The sequence below is a fragment of the Acomys russatus genome, chromosome 4 (genome assembly GCF_903995435.1).
Source record: "Acomys russatus chromosome 4, mAcoRus1.1, whole genome shotgun sequence".
Taxonomy (NCBI): Eukaryota; Metazoa; Chordata; class Mammalia; order Rodentia; family Muridae; genus Acomys; species Acomys russatus.
This window is the reverse complement of record NC_067140.1, coordinates 44109388-44128913: the sequence shown is the minus strand read 5'-3', so window position 1 is coordinate 44128913 and position 19526 is coordinate 44109388. Positions and strand designations below refer to the sequence as shown.

At 41.4% G+C, this 19526-nt stretch overlaps 1 pseudogene; it reads left to right on the top strand.

The window, feature by feature from the left end:
• The first annotated feature begins 809 nt into the window (after positions 1 to 809).
• On the top strand, positions 810 to 2139 carry LOC127187972 (actin, cytoplasmic 2-like; annotated as a pseudogene).
• The last annotated feature ends 17387 nt before the right edge of the window (positions 2140 to 19526 follow it).

Genomic DNA, 19526 nt, shown 5'->3' with positions numbered 1-19526 from the left:
TATATATACACATATATATATATATATATTTGCTGATGAAATTCAGGTCTCCCACTGTAGCAGAAAAACATTGCTGGTAAGAAAAGGAGGATTACATCTGTGTCCCCTAATATGAGGAGTAGGGGTTGTCTCTGACATGGACTCTGTTGCCTACTTTGTTGATCACTTCCCCCTGGTGGAGTGCCTTACCAGGCCACAAAGGAAAAGGATACAGACAGTCCTGATTAGAATTGTTAGGCTGGGGTCAGATGGTAGAGCCAGAGGACTCTCCCTTTCTGAGGTCTGTAGGCTCTGTTTTTTAACAATTAAACTTTATTATATAACCTAACTAGCTTACACAAGAAGGAAAAAAGGTTAAAGGGAAAAAAGAGTGAACCTTCCGGTATCCGTTTTACAGGATGGGTCCTTAGATGTCTCTGGCCTGCGTGCTGGTCCAGCCTGTTTGCTGATCTATGTGCGCTCAAGCCCGGGCTGAACCTGTTGCAGTTCTCTCCTCCCCACCTGTCTGAGTCACGTGTGAAGGGCAGTCTCCTTTTCCCGTTGAGGGTCAATTAGAAAAACAGTAGTCCAGGTGGGGTTCCCAGGTCTGCTTCCTGAATTTCAGACTCAGGATGGCTCTACTCAGTCTGTCACAAGGTATTTATGGGGTGTCCAAGGGTAAAGCCTGCCAAGATTGTTTTTACCTGTGACAAAGTTTAGTCTTTCCCACAGAGATCTAGGAGGGGGAAGAGGAAGAGGGAGGAAGAGTGCTCACACTCCACCTCTGGCTCACTGTGTGTGTCCTCTCTCTAAATCGCCATACCATTGACAATGGCTCTGTCATGTTCAAAGCTGGCTTTGCTGGCGACTTCACCCCCAGTGCCATGTTTCCTTCCATCGTTGGTTGCCCCTGACACCAGGGTGTCATGGTAGGCATTGGCCAGAAAGATTCCTATGTGGGTGACAAGGCCCAGAGCAAGAGAAGTATCCTGACCCTGAAGTACCCCCATGGAGCACGGCATTGTCACCAACTGGGATGACATGAAGAAGATCTGGCACCACACTTTCTACATTGAGCTGCGTGTGGCCCCTGAGGAGCACCCGGTGCTTCTGACCAAGGCCCCTCTGAACCCAAAAAAGAACAGAGAAAAGATAACACAGATAATGTTTGAAACCTTCAATGCCCCAGCCATGTACGTGGCTATTCAGGCAATGCTGTCCTTGTACGCATTTGGGCGCACCACTGACATTGTCATGGACTCTAGTGATGGGAGTCACACATACAGTGCCCATCTACAAGGGCTATGCCCTTCCCCACACCATCTTTTGTCTAGATCTGGCTGGCTGGGACCTGACAGACTACCTCGTGAAGATCCTGATTGAGCGGGACTACAGCTTTCCCACCACTGCTGAGCGGGAAATTGTGCATGACATTAAGGAGAAGCTGTGCTATGTGGCCCTGGATTTTGAGCAAGAAATGGCTACTGCTGCATCCTCTTCCTCCTTGGAGAAGAGCTGTGAGTTGCCTTATGGGCAAGTGAGCACCATCCACAATGAACAATTCTGATGTCCAGAGGTGCTCTTCCAGCCTTCCTTCCTGGGCATGGAGTTGTGTGGCATTCATTAGACCACCTTCAACTCCATCATGAAGTGTGATGTGGACATCCTCAAGGACCTGTATGCCAACATAGTGCTGTCTGGTGGTACCACCATGTATCCAGGCATTGCTGATAGGATGCAGAAGATCACAGCCCTAGCACTCAGCACAATGAAGATTAAGATCATTGCTCCTCCTGGGCACAAGTGCTCAGTCTGTATCTGCGGCTCCATCCTGGCCTCCCTGTCTACCATGCAGCAGATGTGGATCAGCAAGCAGGAAGGAGTATGACGAGTTGGGGCCCCTTCATCCTCCAACGCAAATGCTTCTAGATGGACTGAGCAAGTGCCAGGCATCTGCTGCATGAGCTGATTCTGAAATATGGATTTGCCCTGACAAATGTACACACCTCATGCTAGCCTCATGAAACTGGAATAAGCCTGTGAAAAGAAATTTGTCCTTGAAGCATGTATCCAATATCAGCACTGGATCATAGAACTTGTTGCTGATTTTGACTTTGTATTCAAGTTAACTGTTCCCTTGGTATATGTTTAATACCTTGTGCATATTTTGATTTCACCCTTAGTCCATGTGGCCTGGTCACTTGGTGGCTAGGGAAGGCACCAGGTGGAAGAGAAATCCCTAGCCTGTGCACTGTGGATCAGTGTGTGCACTGTGTAGTGATCTGTGCAGGGTATTAGCCGACAGCTGACTTCCAGGATTTCTCAAGGCTGGCAAGGGTTTCTGATCCAGTCACCACTTCCGTCTTGCCTGTCTAACAGGGTGGGAAAGTCTGAACCTTAGGCTTCAGTTTTTATTCTGGTTTTTTTTTTTTTTTTTTTTTCTTTTTCTTTCTCTCCTAATGGCCATGGGTTGTTACTTGCCTTGAGTTGGGAACATTTGAATTGACACCTGTAAATATATTCATCGTTTAATTTATGTAAGTTTTTTTGTACTTAATTCTTTAATAAATGACAAATTTTGTTTTTCTACTGTTCAGTGAGAACATTAGGCCCCAGCAACACGTCATTGTTTAAAGAAAAATAAAAATGCTGCGGTAGCTGAAACAAACAAACAAACAAACAAGATGGAGGGAGGGTAAGGCTGGGAGAAGAGGAGGGAGGGGCCTACAATCAGATGTAAAGTAAATAAAATTTAAAAAAAAAGAAAAGGAGGATGTGCAGAGTTTGACTGTAATCATAAGCATCAGCATGAAGTCATCATTATGGATGGATGGATAGATGTATGGATGGACATACAGAGAGATAGACTGATGAACAGATGAGTGATACATAGAGGGATGAGTAGAGTAATGGCTGTTTTTTCATGTCAACTGGACTAAGCCATAGCTGCCTAGATATTTGGTTAAGCATTCTTAGAGTGTGCACAGAAGGGTGTTTCTGGATAAACAGTGTAGCTGAAGGAATGATTTACTTTACATTTACCTAATAATGATTGACAAGTTAAATCTTTTTTATATGTTGAGGTTTGTGTATGTTTGTACTGTTAATGTATTTAAATTTTTTATTAACATTTCAGTCAAATTTGCTGAGTTCCTTTTGTAATAAGTAGACTTTCCTTCTACCTGTTGCATACACTGAAAATATTTCCCCTTAGTTCTGATTACCTCTCAATATATATGTAAACAGATCATTTATTTGTAAAACCAGCTAGGACACTGGTCATCTACAAACAGTGTGTAGGAAGGTGTGTCACACCAGTCCATCTCTCTTCACATTGGCAGAAACCCTTCATATGAGGCTTTCACAAGGACCTGGGGACCTTTGGCAGTGTGAGATGGAGCTGGTTTTGAGGCATTGCAAAGATTGAAGGAATGTCCAAGAAGTGCCTGGCCCAACCCAAGACCCACCTCATGGGAGAGAAGCAACTCCTGACACAATTAAAGATACTCTATTATACTTGCAGACAGGAGCCTAATGTAGCTGTCCTGTGAGAAGCTCCACCCAGAAGAGCCTCAAAACAGATGCTGAGACTCACAGCCAAACACTGGGCAAAGCTAGGCAGTTTTGTGAGAACTTGAGGGGATAGATAAAAAAGGATCTAGAGACAGCAAGAGCTCAACAAGAAAAGCAACAGAGCCAACTAACCAGGGCCCACAGGGCCTATTGGAGACTGAAGCACCAACCAAGATCCAGGCATGGACTAGACCCAGGCCACACAGATGTTCCTTCTATGCATCCCCCAACTTTTCCACAAGACTTCCTAAACTTTACCCATTATTTGGCCATGAGTCTCCACATCTGTTTGGATCTGCTGCTAGGTGTAGCCTCTCAGAGGACAGCTATGCTAGGCTCCTGCCTGCAAGCATAGCAGAGTATCTTTAATAGTGTCAGGGTATGGCTCTCTCCCATGTGGTGGGTCTCAGGTTGAGGCAAGCATTGGCTAGACACTCCCTTGATCTCTGCTCTGTCTTTACCCCTGCACATCTTGTAGGCAGAGTAAATGTTGGGTTGATGGTTTTTTTTGTGTGGGTTGGTGTGTTCTTCATTTCACTAGGAACCCTGTTTAGTTAGAGGGTGTCCTCTTTAGTCTCCATGAACCCTGTTACTAGGAATCTCAGCTGGAGTGACTCCCACATCCTCCCAGAAGCCAAGTAGGTCTACAGCTTGTCACAAAGATGCCTCTGCTCATGGTTTTTCTTCTCTCTGCAGGTCCTCTGTCCCTGTCCTTGGATTCTCTCTGTTACTTATCTTTTGGGGGTCTGTATGTTTATCCTGTACTATATGGCTAAAATCTACTTATAAGTGAATACATACCATTTGTCTTTCTGGGTCCAGGTTATCTCACTTAGAATGATCTTTTCTAGTTCTATCCATTTGCCTGCAAATTTCATGATTTTCTTGTTTTTAATAGCTGAGTAGTAGCCCATTGTGCAAATGTACCTCAGTTTCTTTATCCATTCTTGAGTTGAGAGGCACCTAGGTTGTTTCCAGATTCTGGCTATAATGAATAAAGCTACTATGAACATAGTTGAGCAAATGTCCTTATTGTATGGTAGAGCATCTTTTGGTATAGCTGTTATATGCCCAGGAGCTGGGTCTTGAGATAGAGCGATTCCCAATTACTGAGAATGCGCCAGACTGATTTCCACAGTGGTTGTACAAGTTTGCATTCTCACCAGCAATGGAGAAGTGTTCCCCTTTCTCCACATCCTCTCCAGCTTGCTCTGTCACTTGAGTTTATGATCTTAGCCATTTTGACCAGTGTAAGATGAAGTATCATAGTCATTTTGATTTGCATTTTCCTGATAACTAATTCTCAGGCTTTTCTTCTTGTGCTTCTTTGCAAAGACCTCAAGAACTTGGGGGTCAACCCCCTTAAGAGATTCCTATCTTTGTGACTGGGGTTTCTTGATGTCATTTCTGTGCCATTTGTTGGACTGGTTATGTGTGGTGTATTTCTTGGGCTTGGCTATGTCTGCACAGTAACCCACAGATCCTGCAGTGCCTGAGACCAGAAGAGAAAGAGCCCTTTCAATATTTTTAAATGCTGTTTCTTATCCTGCAAATTTGTATTCAGTTTTTTTGTGTGGTCAAATTAACCAAACTTTCTTTCTTTTCTTTTTTTTTCGAGACAGGGTTTCTCTGTGTAGCCTTGATTATCCTGGACTCACTTTGTAGACCAGGCTGGCCTCAAACTCACAGCGATCCGCCTGCCTCTGCCTCCCGAGTGCTGGGATTAAAGGCATGCTCCACCACGCCCAGCTAACCAAACTTTCTTTTGCTTCTGAATTTTATTTGTATTTTTGAACATGTGTTTACCACTATGCCCCAAGATTTAGATAGTACTTTAGCAAAAAAAGAACTAACTTAATTATAATTTTAACCCGAGAGAGGGAAGGAGGGGAGAGGAGAGAGAGAGAGAGAGAGAGAGAGAGAGAGAGAGAGAGAGAGGAGAGAGAGAGAGAGAGAGAGAGAGAGAGAGAGAGAGAGAGAGAGAGAGAGAGAGAGAGAGAGAGAGAAGGAAGGGCTCTATTGTTAGGTGCATTCTGTTCCCACCTTGATTCAGCCACTTCTTTTAACTGTGAGCCTCTTTGCCAAAGCACGTAACCTCCAGCAACTGAGCTCCTATCATCTATGAAACAGGAGAATAAAGCCTGTCTTTCACTCCTACAAGGATTATCCTGCTTCTTTTGATCTCGGCACTAAAGATATATTTGTTGTTGTATTCATAATGAGCCAAGTGGTAAGTAGTAACTCAGTAGAAACTGTGATGGGCCGGTTCCTTTTCCTTTACCACTATTCTCATCAAGACACCACCACTTCTCTACCTGCAAAGGAGCTGGGATCCTTTCACCTGCTTGTCTGGGTGTTCTTCAGAGCCTTGTCTTTTGAAATATTCTCAGGCCTCTGTTCTAAAATGAATTCAGGGAAGAGTGATGAGGATGAAGGAGTTAACACCCATTGCCACACTGAGCTGGCTGGTAGGAGCATCAGGGTGCATTCTGGAATGGCCTATTCTATTACCTTCTCTTTCTCAGGCTCTTTTCTTGCCCCAGGTCCAAGCTCAAAGTCTTGTAGTGATTCCCAAGAGAAATAGTTTCTTAGAATCTGGAATCTTCCACTGGCACTGGGTTTTCCCAGGGGTACATAGGCACTCATAGGAACTACTATGGCTCAGCATGTTCTTCTTGCCACAGGCAACCCCTTTCTGGTTTCCCAATAACACAAATCAAATCCTATAGGAAATCTGATGTCACTTTTTTTTTTTTAATTGTTAGAACAACTTTATTCAGAGACTTGCAGGGAACGGTTGGATGAGCCCACATTGTCTGCTCTCCTTCGCCGGGCAGATCTTAGAGATCTCCCCGTTGGCAAGAGCTCTGATGTCACTTTTATTTTCAATGCAATCTTAAACACAATCAAAACTATTCCCTTAATCTTTTTATTGATGTTTTGAAATTATTTGGACATGGTGAAATTCATATCTACCAATAAATTAATTTACTCTCTCACTGATGTCAGTATTTTTCATTGACTTATCCTTCAGTGATTTGTAAATAGATGTCCTTTGTCTTGTAACAGGTTGCACTTCAATGAAACTATTGATATGTATACATTAAAATGCATTTGGTACACCTAATCAAATGATCATCCTCTCTGAAAAATGTGTGAAGCTATTTTTGTTGTTTATCATAAAAACTGAGGGTCCTAGTTTGTTTTTCTATAGCTGAAAAAAAAAACCCATCATGACCAAAAGAAACTTGGGGAAGAAAAGATTTACGTGACTTAGGCGCTCATGCGACAGCCCATCATTTAGCAAAATCACGGCTGGAATTCAAGGAGAAGCCTAGAGGCAGGAACTGAAGCCTAGGCAATGGAGGAATGTTGCTTACTGCCTTGCTCTGCATGGCTTTCTCAGCCTGCTTCTTATTCAAGCCATGATCGCTTGCCCAGGGATGGCACCACTTACAGTGGCACTTAGATATCAATCATTAATCTATAAAATGTCCCACAAACTTGCCTGCCGGCCAACTTGATCTCAGTTGAGGCTACCTCTTTGTGCGTGACTCTGGCTTAGCATTTGAGAGCATGCTCTGTTCTTATAAAAGACCCAATTGGTTCAGGATAGACCACTCATGATCTACCACCTGGAACTCTAGTGACAAGCTATCTGATACTCTGTCTTGCACCTATTGGGTGCCTGCACCCATGTGCTCCTAGATCCAGACAAACACATGCACATACACACAAAAAAATAAATCTTAAAGTATAAATAAAATGAAAACAGAACATTATTAGAGTTTATGGGGTGGTATTACATAATTTAAAAAAAAATAGTATTTGTCCCTAGTTTCCTGATGGAACTTCTGACACTCTTGGAATCTCCTGTGTGAAAACCAAATTTGATAAACCAATCAGATGGTGAGGGGGCTAAATAGACTCAGACCAGGTGCTCAGAAGATCAAAATTGTTTCACTGATTGTGCCTCAAGTTTCAGTGGAAACCTCTTAGCTGTGAGGTCTGGACAGTTTTTCTTGTTTGGCGTATTTACTCAGAGAGGGCATGGGAGCTCTTCATTCTGTAAGTTTCCCTTCATTGAGAGTGAGTCCTAAGGCCTTACTGGAGATCTTAGTTCTTTAAGGGGCCAAGGGCTTCAATATTATCTTTCTTCTCTTTCTTTTTTCTTCCCTCTAGCTTCCTAGATTTCCCCATCTCTATTTCTTTCTTACTTTTTTTTTTTCAAGATCTGATCACTTATTACCTTTTTAAAAAGGGTTTGTTTATTATTTATACAGTATTCTGCCTGCATGAAGAGGGCACATCTCATTATAGATGGTTGTGAGCTACCATGTTGTTGACTTCCTTCATTCTCTTCACCATATTTTGCCCTGTCTTCCTCATTTTTTTTTTTTTTTTTTTTAGTGTTTTTAAGAAACATGTCAGAATTTGTGTTGCAGAATACATGGAGTAACAGGCCACCGATCTTGGGTGCTTCGGTCTGGCCTTTTTACATTCTTTGATTTAGGATTTTTTTTGTTTTTTTTGTTTGTTTGTTTTTTTTTTTTTGTTTTTTTTTTTTTTTTTTTGACAACATATTAGTGGACATCGTATTTTTTAGAGAGACTGAAAAGCTTTCAAATTTTGCTAGCTCTTTTGGACCCCAACCACTTAGGGACAGTAGTATCTCTCAGCCCAGGAATATCATGCCACAACATACACATGTACACACATGCCCGCTTTTTATGCAATAATCAGTTGAGAGCACTAAGACTGGCACCAGCAATACATCCCTGAACAGGCTTGTGCTTCCTTCTTCTGAGGCAGGGTCTCACGGAACCCAGGCTGGGGATGACCTTGAACTTCTGATCCTCCTGAATGTTGGGATTACAGGCACTCACCACCATACCTGTTCTGTGCTGTGTTAAGGCTCAAACCCAGGGCTGTGGGCATCCTGGGCAAGCATTTTAACATCAGAGCTACATTTTTGGTATCAGAAGTAAATATTTATAATTATCTGAGCCTAGAACCAGAATTTCTTTCATTTATGAATTATGTTATATACATAGAGCTTAGCCATAAAGCAAGTATTAATAAACCGAGGAAAGCCTGCACTTTCTACTCCTCTCTATGCTACTTTGGTTGCTAATACAATGCTGTTTTGGTCTATACTTGATCCTGTCTTGTATGAGGAGGAAAATGTGGGTGCAAACCCCAGACAACTTCCTTACAGACTCTTGTCTATGCCTCTGAGCATTTATAAGCTATTTTATTATGCTGCTTTTTATTTTATATCTTCCTCAAATTAAACAGAGACATTGTGATGATTTTTTATTATTATACTTATAGGTTATATTATTTGAAAATTTTATTTTTGAACAATAAAAAATATTAGTATTTGCAAAGTAATAATAATCATTTGTTTCTAAAGGTTTGAGCCCTACTGCATTATTTTCTCAGATCCTCATGATGACTTTAAGGGGAATATTTATAAACCTTATTTTAAAAATTCAGGAACAGCCCCCTTGTGAGTATATCTTTTGCCAAGACTCATACTGCAGGCAAATGGGAAAACCAAGATTTAAAGTTATATTTCCTTTCTCTGAATGCCACCAAGATGAGATTTGATGGCCTATGATCATATAGTGGGGGAGGAGGTCCCGCTCGGTCACTGACATAGGGGAGGGGAATTGGGTCAAAGTGGGAGGGAGGGAAGAATGGGTGGATACAAGGGATGGGATAACAATTGAGATGTAATCTGAATAAATTAATTAAATTTTAAAAAAGAAGAAAGAAAAAAAAACCAGAAAGAAAAATAAAGTTATGTTTCCAAAGAGTTGAACTTGATAGAAATAAGCAGCAAGAGATGAAAGGTTGAGTTAAGGAAGAAGGATAAATAAAGAAAATAGATGAGAAGAGGGTAAGAAAAGAAAGCCATTAGTTCGTTTTTCCAGTAAAAGCTGGAAAACCCACATCTACCACAGGGCAAGATATAGCCTCCTGAGCTCATTCATGCTGCTGTTTTCTCACTCCTCCTGGCCCAGGTCATATCTTCAGGGAAACCAGAGCCTGACCTGGTCAGACAGAGTGTTTTGCTCTGAGAACTCACAGCTGAAGTCTGGTGAAGTTCAAGGTTCCAAGAATCACTTTGACACAGATGATACGGTCTTCACAGAGGAACACAGCTGACAGGATGTAGACGTGGTCATTGATTTGCAAAAGAACACTATTGTGATGGAGATTGGCTAAGACCAATGTTTCTTTCCCTACCAGCTCCATCTCCCTCACGTGTCAGGGAATATTAGGGTGGTCCTAGGTCTGGTCAATTCAGGCTAAATAGAACAAGAGTTCAGAATAGTTTTAGTTTGTGTGTAGTAGGACACCTTTGTGTGCTTTGCATTCAATTTTGTACAGTTAAGGATGTCCTGGAGTAAAAACAGCTTCCAGGAATACTTTTTCCTGTGCTGTCCCATCCATCATAGACATCTTGAAGACAAAAGGCCAGGGCTGTGTGTACAGTAAATGCCACTCAATACTTGATGTCCGAAGTTCATGGGTAGCACATACAAATAACGTATGAAATATTTAGGACTAGACATTTTCCTACAGAAAATCCTTTCAAATCTTAGAGCTCAAAAAAAAAAAAAAAAACCTTTAAAAGGCTTCCTCAAATTTCAAAAAAATCCCAATAATAATTTATTGACATTACCTATCAGAACTGGTATAGTTAAAAAGTAACTTTGAAAAATTTTAAGGTATCATATATATGTATATATATATATATATATATATATATATATATATATATATATATATATATATTTATATGTATATGTATACACACACATACTGGTTGTGAGCCAAGCTTTTAATAGCTGAACTATCTCTCCAGTCTTTAGACCTACACATCTCTATAATGAAAGTAATTAAGAATGTTAGCATAATCTACTTAAGACTGTTCACTTCCTGTCCTTCAAGCACCAGTGTCAAGGTTGTTCACCAGATCTTCATGCTAAAAAAGCTGTTTGAAGTACTAAAAGACAGCTTCTTAATCTATGCATCTTTGGGAGTTTCGAAAAACACTGACTCTTTGGAAAAACAACTGTTCGGAGAATTGGAAAGTGCACCTGTATGCATATGTTTTTTAGCAATAAAGCATGATCTGAGAATTCAAAAAGAAAAACACATGCCAATTGCAAAATCCAGAATTATTTAAATTTGATAACTATTAAACTTGAGAACTAAATAAAATTTTTGAATCCAAAGAAAAGTTAAAAAGTAAAAGGTGAATTTGGAAGATAAAGAGAAGATAACAAGAGAGCGAGATAGCTCAGAGGATAAAAAGCACTTGTCACCAAGCCTGACGACAGGTGTACTGAAAGGAGAGAAAAAACTCCCCAAAGTTGTCTTCTGAAGTCCACGTGTATGCCATGGTATATACATGCACTGACCACCCCAACACACAAGTCAATCAATCAAACTTTTAAAAGAATGAATTATTTTTCATTTTTTCTTAGAAAAACATAATAACACATCATTTTCAAATACAAGTTTTGATCCAAAGGATGTAAGAAATGAAAAGTAATAAGGACACATTCCAGACCAATTATCAATTAAATGAGTCTTATTGTTTTCGATTTTTGTGATGTTTGCATTACCAGCTTTTAAAATGTTTGCTTTATTGTAATTTAATTTCTTAGTCAGATTTTACTTTTGGGGTTAAGGTTGTTTTACAATGTTGTATCATTTTCTTACAGAGGGCCTCTCAAGGTCTCTGAGCTTTGTCTCTATGGAACTGGAATTCATTTCATTGGGGGAGGCATGGGTTAGCTATTTTCAGAGTGGTTTTGTGGAGAGTTGGTCAGGCTTGTTTCACATGGTACCAGAAGAATACATCTATAAATAACAGGAGAAACTGTAGCATGACAAATTTCAAGTCAATTTAAGGGAAAATAAAATCATATTCCCAGCTTTTGAAACAGGAAGAGAGAACTCATGGTGAGCAGTGAGATCCAGGCTAGTGGACTCATTGCAGTAAAAACTCCAGGGTCACACAGCCACTCACAAGTATGTGGGCCTAGCTAGCGAGCAAGGCCAATGGGGTTTAAGGAGCTACAGAAGTACTCTGATGCAGTCCCTTCTTCTCCCTGTGTGGTAAGACTCTCCTTAGCCATCCAACCCAACTCTGGCAGTAGAATCTAAAGGAGGGGCTTGAAAGGAGTAGGAATAATGACAGAAAATGGGGGCAGCAACTTTTTTCCATATTTAAAAAACTTTTACATATACATTTATATTATTACACACATATACAATAAGCTATCTATAGCAAGAAGAACCATGACAAAATCAGGAATTATATAAATGTTACATTCTTAGTGTTTTACCTATTTGTATTTGACAGCCTTGAAAAAAACATCTTTCCTATCTTGTGCATCTAAAATTTTGAATATAAATCAATCTCCATCACATGTTATCATTATCAACTTAAAACATCTATCTAGACCTAAAAACATCTTAACCCCTGATCAACTAAGCTACCTGGTCTTCAGCTCCATCAGAGACTTGAGAAGGAATAAACTTGATTACCTTAGTATGTTGGGAGGGCAGGTTAGTAGCTTTCCAAACGAGAAGATGACAGAAACAGTTTGCTAACTATAATGTTGGAGCATCTTCTTCAGCCTTCTGGCCCAATATATCTGACAGACATATTTGTGAGGCAGGAACTATTGAGGATTTGCTTATCCTGTCTTGGTAGAGTTTGGCTGTCTACTCTGCCTGCATTCAAGCTTGCCCTTTTTTAGGAAGAATTCTGTCTATGGCAGAAGCAAGGACATTCTGCCCAGTGACATGTTTACCACATTTGAAGCCATATCCATAAGGAGGTTCTTTGATGCTCATCAGCCTCTGTGAGGTAGGCTGGGTGTTGCCAGGAGTTAACCTGTCTCATTGTAAGTGAGTCTTTAAAATAATAAAAACATATTTTAAATGCCGGATTCTGCATGTCTCTGAGGTTTTTGAAGACCTTATCTAACTAGCATACTTTATCTTTCTATAGAATCACAGCTATCTGCCACACTTAAGATGTATATTCTTGTGATAAAAGTAGACTGGTAATTGACATGACCGTGATTTGATCAACTACCAATTAGCTTGTATAATTTATTTATCCAAAACAGCCTGCAATAGCACTTTCAAAGTGTTGGAAGTAAACCTTGTATTATAATTGAGTTATATGGGTACAATACCTCATAGTAGAGTAGAAATATATACATAATGTGTGTGAAGAATAAACTTTCATTTGAATTCTATAACATTGTATCTAGAATTAAACTTATTTTGCATCTATATACAAAATTCTATACCAGTGAATTAAAAATAACATTGTGAGTAACAACTGAGGCATTAAGTTGAGGGGTAGATTCACTAATCTACTTTTTGTTTTAACTTCTGTATATATTTCTGTATTCCCCCTTCTTTCTTTTCAACCCTTATCTCCAAGCCTAAGAGTGTAAGGTAAAGGAAAAGAGAGACATTGCTGAGTCTAACCTTGTTTTCTCTCTAGATAAGGCCAATAATAACTTGTAACCAACTCCCATTGATAATAACCCTCTAGAGCCCAAGAAAGCAACCAAAAACTTACCCGACCCCCCCTTTAAAGGAAATGGGGTGTCATTTTCTTAAGAACATCAACTTTTTATGAAGGGGAACTTAGGGCTCAGAAGCAAGATCAGTTTTAGGCCTCCTCTTCAGTGAAGCAAAGAAGCCGCAGCTGACTCTGACAAGAAACACCTCCACACACTTCCCAGAGACCTAATCACATCCCAAGGCTCAGCCTCCACTAACGCTTTGATATTAACCTTTCCAGGGGTCACTTCCACACCATAAGCCCAACATGCCACCCGGAAAACGTAACTGAGCATCAGTTTTCCTCTTGCCTGGCTGTTTTAAATGTCCTTGAGCTGCGTTTTCTCCACCGGGCGTAATTTTATGGATTGCGGATTACGTTTACTGCTCAGCACTTCTTGCCCAACCCCAGACAATTGCGGACCTACTGAGTTGTTAACTCACGCGGTCAGCACTAATGTCTGCGAGTAGTTACACCCAGCGACTGTAGCACTGTAGCATACAGTGATTAACACCTGCCCTCTGAGCGGCCCAGCGAAATCAGCACTCTGCTCTTGCTTTTCACCCAGCAAAACCCCAGGAGGAATGGAAAGATAATGACTTGTGTTAAGTGTGCTTGTCTTTAGAACAGTTCATGTGGCTATCCCAAGCTGACTACCTCCCTAGCTCTAGATAATTTTTGGGTTTTTTGTTTGTTTCTTTGTTTGTTTTTATTTTCTGTTGTTCTTTGTTTTTGTTTTTATTTTTTTGTTTTGTCAACTTGTCACAAACTGAAGTCATCAGAAAGAAGGAAGCTTCAGTTGAGAAAATGTCTCCATAAGACCTGTCTGCAGACAAACCTGTAGGACATTTTTTTAGTGATTGATGTGAGAGGGCCAGGTTTGTGGGTAGGCTACCCTCGGGCTAGTAGTTCTGGTTTCTATTAAACAGAACAAAACAAAACAAACAAACAAAAAACCAACCAACCAAACAAACAAACAAACAAAAATCAGGTTAAGCAAGGCCTGAGGGCAGGCCACTAAGCAGCACTCCTCCATGGCCTCTGCATCAGTTCTTGCCTCCAGGTTCCTGCCTTGTTTGAGTTCCTCACGTCCTTCAATGATGAGCAGAGATATGGAAGCTTAAGCCAAACAAGCCCTTTCTTCCCCCAAGACAGCCTTATCTTTAGAAATTGTATTTAGAAGCTGCAGGAGCTATATTCTCCAGTATACAGGCAGGTTACAGAAACCTACAACAAATCTGTGGCTTCTTCAAAGTCACACACAGGGTTAGAATGCTAACCCTGTCTGTTTTGTGGTTTCCTTTTTTTTTTTTTTTTTTTTAAGATTTATTTATTTATTATTATGTATACAGAGCTCTGCCTACATGTACACCTGCAGGCCAGAGGAGGGCATCAGACCACATTATAGATGGTTGTGAGCCACCAGTGGTTGCTGCGAATTGAACTCATGACCTCTGGAAGAACAGTCAGTGCTCTTAACCGCTGAGCCATCTCTCCAACCCCCTCCCCTTTTTTAAACTTCTAAAACAAAAGTTGCAGTAGGAGGTATAAAAAACTTTAGATTCTTAAGCATCTTAAAGTTCCAAGGGACCTTAAAAGCCACTTATTTCCCTAACTATGCCTTGAACAGCTTCTCGATATAAAGTTGGTCACACATCCTGCCACACACATGGCCACCGAAGACAGCCTTTTCATGGTCCTGTACACTGCATCATTGCCACATAACTAACCCAGGAAAGTGAGTCCAGCAATGATAGCCGGGCTCTGGCAGGCACACATTCCACTCTGAAAGGGTTAGCACAAGCATCAACATTCCCCCAATCTGTTTTTTCATTGCATTAACCCCACTCAGTACACATCACTGGGCTCTGAGAGTTGGGTGTGTGTTGGCCTGCTCTGGTCTAGGATGTCATAGACTCCAGCTGGGAGCAAGCTGTCTGGGGAGAGTCTGCAATGTTCTCAACTGATCCACTCAGCCATCTCTCCTGCTGCTCCAGTGAACCGAAAGGGAGGTTGACAAATTCCCGATATGAAAACCAGCTGTCAGAACAACATAGGGTAATAGCTGTCCTTGTCAAATGCACCAATTAATTCACCCGACTGTCAATGCTGGGGTAATTGATGGACTCTGCAATCTGGTTGACTAATGAAAGGCGAAAGCATTACTGTGTCCCCTTCACCTCCTAGCACGTCTCCTAATGTGGAACTGAGGCTGTCAGAGCTGGGCAACGTCAATAACCTCTGCCAAAATTAACACTTGATTTTTAAAAGTGAGTGTATTTGTGTGTGTGTGTGTGTGTGTGTGTGTGTGTGTGTGCGCGGGGGGGATGTGGGTGTGTGGGTGGGTGTAGCCAGAAGGCGGAAGTGTCCCCTGATCATCTGTGTCCGTTTTCATGACTGCTTTCTCAGAGTGTTATGAGCAAATGCTCAGGGAAATGGCGGGGAAGTAAACACTCAGAGGCTTATTTTACACCTGTCTGCATGCAGACACAACCCATCACCAATGTGGGGATACCATTTAAGATGACAATTGTCCAGACCTTTCTGCTGTAAGAGAGGGATGGGTTACCAAATGGAGGCAAAAGGTTTGCTAGGGCATGTTTTTCATTTCTGTTGACAGGAGTCTCCAAAGAGTGCTGGAGTGCCAGGTGATGAAAATTTCTAGAGCTCTTCCCTAACAAGAGTTCTATCTACACATGGTGGAGTCTAGGGTGAGGATTGTAATGAGATAGCTTTGCCTGTGAGGACCAGGGAAGAAAAGAGCCTATGTGGGTTCCTAGGAAAGCAAGGGTCATTTCCATGCAGGTCAGCTCAAAGCATAAGGCCCAAGGAGGTATAACAGGCCCAGGTGGATAAGCTGTGAAACATCAGGGTCTTAAGATCTATGCTGATGTACAATTATATCCCCTTATCTGTTTGCATTTTTGCTGGTTTATAAGACTCACTGAGCATGCACCTTCAAGCTAATGATGATATACAAAATTCACTGTAAATTTACTCTATTCAAGGCTTTAGTAAATTTTAGGTGTTATCCATTTGATTCTCATCATATTCTTATGGAGCAGATGCGAGAATAATCATTTTTAATGCTCACAGATCTGCCTAGCTCAACAGACTGACACCTGTAATAACTAAATTTTCCCTTATACTTCTTTCTCTCAAGTGGAGAAAAGTGGGGAGAGGCGCTCACCCTGTTGATCTGATTACTGAGTTACTGAAGAAGAGCCTGAAGCTGGACACCACCGTGGTAGATCAGTGGAGTGCAGGATCAGTTTTGCTTTTCAGCTGTATTTGGGGGGAGGCTGGGAACAGTGCAGGGGTAAATGAGTGGGTGGGGGATAAGCAAAACCTGACTAAATACTGCTGTGAGCTGATCCTTCAGTCCTTAGGATGTCTTTAAGGAATGCCAGTAGAAACTGGGGTGTATTTGGAGCCACATTTGGGCTGTTGGAATCAGGGCTCGCTATGAGTGACGCTGCTCGGCAATGGAGACACGTTATCTCTGAGGTCATTAACATCCACCAAAAGACAGAGATATTAGCACTCACAAATTATATAATTTACCTCAAGCTTTCACCACATTTGCAAAACTGTGAGTTAGCCTCGGGGAGGGAGCTCTTTATTTTTACAAGAGATTCTGAAACAGTCCTATTTCCCATAGCTCTTTTCCTAGTTAGCTGCACCAGTCGTTCCAAATCTCAACCCAGGCATTCTGCTTTCTCTTGGAGGTAATACTTTCAAACACTGGGCACTGACTCTAGGCAAATACCTGCCCTGCAACTCCTCCCCCCCCCCCCATTTTTCTCTGTGTAATCTCCAGGTAGGTGTTGTAATCTTCAGTTCTAGAAGTAAAAACAGGAGGCTTAAGCAGGTGGTTTCCATTGCTTCTATGTGTGGGTGGCCAAGTCAGAATCTTGACCTACCTCTGCTTAACACGGACTCTCTGCCTGTATCCGTTTCCCCCCCGCCCCCCGTATGGTTATTACCATGCACACTGCCCTTCTGGCCTCTGCTTGTTTTCTTTCTGATTGTCTGGCTTGCCCGACCTGTGAAAGGGCCACATCATTGAATCATCCATGTGCTCAGAGAAGAGAAATACTGAGCAAAAGTTGGAACAGTTGGGGTTAGGGAGGCCTGGCCAGGGCATCTGGTTCCTGCTCTCAGCACCATGAAACTGGAATCTGTGTAGTCTTCCATGTGTAGGGCAGGATCAGGATCAACTGCTTCCTTCTACAGAAATCTGAAGCTTGAAGCTTGGGCTGAGCATAGTATAAGGTCCCTTCACCTTGGTTACGATCTTTACAATCAGGACCGTATGCTCAAGCCTCCCATTTATGTGGACACAGGCAGAGACTTGCATAGCGTCTCTCAAGAGAATTAATTTTGTAAAAGCAAAACAGTTTTTTCTTTTCTGCTCTTCATTGTGAGAGATTTCATAATGATGATTTTTTAAAAGAAAAAGACAATGATATTCACAGCCAAACATAGGGAGTCTTGTGGAAAAGTGGGGAGAAGAATAGAAGGACCTAAGGGGGACAAGAGCACCATGAGAAGACCAACAGAGGCAGCTAACGAGGGCCCAGAGGGGCTTGAAGAGATTGGAGAACCAACCAAGGATAACTCATGAACTGGACCAAGGCCCCTTTACACAGATGTACCCAATGGGTAGCTTGGTCTTCATTGTGGGTCCTCTAGTAAGGGACATAGGGACCGTCTCTGACATGGATTAGGTTGCCTGTTTTTTTATTACTTCCCCCTGACAGGACTGCTTCTTCAGGCCACAGGGGAAGAGAGTGTGTGACTTGATGTGCTGTGGTGGTTTAGTGGAGGGGGCTCCCCTTATCTGAGAAGTAGGGAGGGGGGATAGGGAGAAGAGGGAGTGAGGGTGTGACCAGGAGGAAAGGAGGGATGTAAAGTGAATGAATAAATAAATTTTAAAAAATGAAAATGAAGAAATCCTGTCCCAATTTTTGCTTCAAGGGTGCCTTAACTAGACAAAGGTCCTGCATCACTATAGATGGCTGCTCAGTGACCAGTTAGTTGACCCCTTCCTTCTTCTAAAGTGACTCAGTCTGAAAGGCTTTGTTTCATTTCACTTTATTTTATTTTTGCATTGCCCAATGGAAGCTGTCATGCTCGGGAGCTCACTGTGATGCACGGGCATCGCATCCATCAATTAGCGCTTCTGCCTTCTGTGCTAAAGGAATTATCTCCAAGTGCATCTTGATGGGTTCTTCTCTACACTCATTACCCAAGCTAGATGCCACAGAGACTTTTCATGTTTAATGGTACCCGTCTTATACACATTCCAATTCTTTTCAGCACACACATGCCTATTTATAGGGGCTCATAATCTCCCATTAAGTACTTTTACATTTAAAAACACTTAAATTACAACAGCCTAAAAGTTTCTTGTAAAATGAAATCAGATAGTATATATTGGGCTTTTGTGAAATGGAAGCTGTTGAACAGATTGTCAATACGTGATTCAAGAGAGGGATCTCTCTCTCTCTCTCTCTCTCTCTCTCTCTCTCTCTCTCTCTCTCTCTCTCTCTCCACACACACAAACACACACACACACACACACACCATGTACCATTGTAATGTGGTTATTCTTACTTTTTTCTAATCTGTCTCCATGGTAACATGATGGGCATTAATAATGAACAGTTTTCTTGATAACTTTTATTACTTACTGTAGCCCCTACGCTTTGGAATACAATGAACTTTGTTTCTCATTTAGGAGATGGTTTTAGGTAATCCAAGCTAGCTTCAAACTTACTATGTATGTTGGAGTAATTTCAAACTTTTTATCTTCCTGTCTCTACCTCCCAAATCAAGCAATGTGCACATCCATGCATAGTTTAAAAGCATATTTGCGTTTGTTCATTGTTTTCTCAGATGGACTTATATGGCTTTACTGAAATTCTGTTGTTAAGATTCCTGAAGTCATTTTCTAGCGTAGGTCTGTGATACATGTGTATTTCAGGATATCCCAATTGAATATAAATTAGTCCCAGCCCTCAGAGGCAGAGGCAGGCAGATCTCTATGAGTTCAAGGCCAACCTAATCTACAAAGCAGGTTCCAGGATAGCCAGGGCTACACAGAGAAGCCTTGTCTCAAACAACAATAAAAAAACCTGAAAAACTGAACAAACAAAACAACAATAAAAAAGAAAGGCACTCTCTATATACCCTCCCTTTTTTACCCAATATACTATATCATCTTAGTAAATGTTTGTGAACAAACACATTACAATAGATTTCTTTTCTGGTCAATTGACAGAAATTACTGTTGTATTATATGAAAGTCCTCCTTGCCTTTCTTAAGTAGAACATGTTCCTCATGACCTAGCCATCTCTG